This window comes from Gobio gobio (genome assembly GCF_949357685.1).
Source record: "Gobio gobio genome assembly, chromosome: 23".
NCBI classification, from domain to species: domain Eukaryota; kingdom Metazoa; phylum Chordata; class Actinopteri; order Cypriniformes; family Gobionidae; genus Gobio; species Gobio gobio.
This window is the reverse complement of record NC_137119.1, coordinates 40,968,102-40,971,722: the sequence shown is the minus strand read 5'-3', so window position 1 is coordinate 40,971,722 and position 3,621 is coordinate 40,968,102.

The window sequence follows — 3,621 nt, the reverse complement described above, 5'->3', positions numbered from 1 at the left end:
TCATGTAACCCTGGTTCCCTGAGAAGGGGAACGACACACACTTTGGGGGGTTGCCTCAGCGTGACTGGTGTCTGAAGCATGTGTAAAAACATGACAATGTCATTGGCCAACGGCAGTCTGTGATCTCACCACAGGTACGACCATGCGTATAAAGGGTAACCTGTATTATGTGTCAGCAACTTAAGCGTAGACAGGCAAGCCTGAAACATAGCAGAGAGATACAATATTGGGAGGCAGCTTCAACCTCAAAGCATTGCAGTGGCTCAGGAATGGGCCGCCTGTTTAGAGCCCAAATTCTGGGGAAGGCAGCCGCAGCTTCACAGGGCATGGGGGAGCTGCCTACTTAATGAACCCAAATTAGAAGAGGCAGCTCAACCCAAAATGCATTGCCAATGTTTGTGAACGGACTGCCTACTTAAAGCCTCGAACTAGGGGAGGCAGCCATTCATAAGACATAAGGGAGCTGCCTGCTTAAGGAACCCACCATTAGGGGGAGGCAGCTTCAACCTTAGAACAGAGCAATGTTCTGATGTAGGAGGGAGGGGAGGTAGCTAAAGACTGAGGGATATGAGATTTACTTCTCTTAAAAGCGTGGCTGGTTGCCAGCACGCTTACTCTCAATAACCTCCCTCAGGTCTTTCTTCGCCTTCCTCTGGTTACACCTTTTCCGAGCCCTACCCCCAGTTAGGAAGGGGGGAATGGTTGGCAATACTCTGCCTCTGGGCCTGTCTGTAGTCCTTAGACTGAGAAGCTTCCCTGAGGTTTTGAGGTGCAGATCTGGGACACCTATACATTTCTTTAACGCAGCAGACTGCGCCCTCACCTCTCTAAACTTTTCGACCACCATCTCAACGGATATGCCAAAAAGAGCAGAGGGTGACACTGGCGCGTTTCTCTTTCTCCCCAATATTTTCTGCCACAGATGTCTCTCCATGGCCACCATACCTGTCATCGAGCGGCCGATAGAGGCAGCTGTTTGCTTGGTGGTCCAGAGCGCAAGATCTGTGGTGCGGCACAGCTCGGCATCCGCATCAGGGGAAAGGCCCTGGCCATCATCCAGATCTTTTAGCAGCTCTTTTTGCCCTTACACTCCGAAGTGCCCTTTTTTTGGTGGTAGTGTTTTTTTGTTCCTGCTTCAATATAACAATGGTTTTGGTAACTGCATTCGAGTTTGACTTTTATAAAATGTTAACAATATATTGATAAGTAATACAACCACATTTAATTTGTTTTTGCCACCGAAAAATCATAAATAAGCAAAGGTGCGGCCATAGACCGCGAAGAGCGCCCGCACTGTTTCGTACTGGAACTTACACAAAGCGACTGAGTGATCCTCGTCATATAGGTCAAATATATTTCTTAGAAATTTGTTCTTTGATTTATGATTGCTAATACAATTAATCTGTTAATAATATTATGGTCGCACGTTTAATTCATATACGTTGTTGACACATATTCGCTAAGCTATCTATAGCTAATTTTTGAATCTAGTATTCTATACTCTCTGCTCGTCTTCACATGTATAAACGAAGTAAAACATGGTTACAGGCCATCTTTTTCACAGAAGGTCCGGTTTGGGTCAGTCAAAATTGCAGAAGATGTTAATTGTTTACCATGTTAATATCCGAACAATAGTGAAACACTATTTAACAGCCAGGTAACTTAGATCGGCAGATCAAGACATTAAATTCATAAGCACATAACACAAGAACAGTTATCTTTGAATACAAACAGAACTTTATTGATTACTCTAACACGTCAAACTAATATCTAACATAAACACATGCACTCGCACATTCACACACGTTGCAGTAAGGAAGGTGAGGAAAAGAATATGTTTTAAGAGAGAGAAAATATGAAATCCCAGGCAATATATGCATTTATGACACATGACCTGAAGAAACCATTGATCAGTAATTTAACCTCCTATCGTTTCTTAGGCAGGGTTATTACATTTGATCTAATGCACCAGTTCAGCTCGGAATCTAGAGGTATTACTTGCGTTTTTGTGTCATCTCAGACAGGGGATTCTCTTGCCCCGCTGGAGAGGGGTTCTCCCGGGTCTTTGATATGCTGAAGGTCTGGTTGTGTCTTTGATCGACGTCTTGGGAAGCCAATCACGTGGCGTGTTGGCGGCTGGATGGAAGTCTTGTGGGCGTTGTTTGAAGTTGAAGCGCGTGACCCGGATGGGAGTGAGGTTTAGGGAGGTGAGTGTAACGGAGGCCGGCTAGTAGTCGCTGTGCGAGTAAACCTCACTCCCCTGATATCAAGAGATGCTCTAGCGACTGACGCTAGAGGTTGCAGCCTTTAGCCTCCTTGTTAGAGCGTCCAAATCTCATGCCGGTGGACCCGGGTTTGAGTCCCGCTTTGAGCGGGCGGTTCGAACAGGAGGGGTTACATTGGTGCCGTGACCCGGATGGGAGTGAGGTTTAGGGAGGTGAGTGTAACGGAGGCCGGCTAGTAGTTGCTGTGTGAGTAAACCTCACTCCCCTGAGATCAAGAGACGCTCTAGCGACTGATGCTAGGGGTTGCAGCCTTTAGCCTCCTTGTTAGAGCATCTGACTCTCATGCCGGCGGACCCGGGTTTGAGTCCCGCTTTGAGCGGGCGGTTCGAACAGGAGGGGTTACATTGGTGCTGTGACCCGGATGGGAGTGAGGTTTAGGGAGGTGAGTGTAACGGAGGCCAGCTAGTAGTCGCTGTGCGAGTAAACCTCACTCCCCTGATATCAAGAGATGCTCTAGCGACTGACGCTAGGGGTTGCAGCCTTTAGCCTCCTTGTTAGAGCGTCTGACTCTCATGCCGGCGGACCCGGGTCAAACAGGAGGGGTTACATTTCGGTTCGGGTTAGCAGAATAAGTTGACATAGTTGCAAAGTGACTTATAGTCAGTAAAATGTCTGTTGGGGAGCATCAAGATAAAGTGTTAGCAGTCTACTACTTTAATGACTGCTAACTGACATGTAATTGCACAGTTTCTTATAGTTGGCAGAACGTCTAAAGTGGACTATTGAAATAAAGTGTTACCTGTTTTTAATCCCAGAGTCTCAGAAGATAGCATTGAGGTGAGAATAAGGAGAAAATAGAGAGTACAGCGTGCAAAGGAAGGGCGTTGAATCTGTCTTGAGGAGCCAATGAGAGTTGAGACCACTTAAAAAGCAGGACAGTGTGCGAGCATTGCTGAGTTTGAGGAAATGGAAAGATGTAACCTGGTTCAGGAGGAACTGACTGGAGATGAAGAAACAGAGCCAGCAGGACGGCAAAGACTGCAAAGGATGAATGAGGTGGGAAGCAGCAGAAGATCACTTGCTTGCTATATAGATTAATTTTAAACTTAAAAAAATAAGCATGGTCTGAATGATGCTTTTTTTAAATCAAATGACTGATTCTGAAAAATGCAGGATTAAAAAAGACTATAATGAAAACGATGAACAATGTATATAATAATTTCAAATATAATGAAGGAATGAAATAAGATTTGTAGAGTGCAAAATTAAAATATAAGCGCCATATTGCTTTTCAGTTTATATAACAATGCATTTAGCAAATGCTTTTATCTAAAGTGACTTACAAAAAAGGAACAAAAACAATTAATCAGAGAGCCCACAATCATAATCACAATAT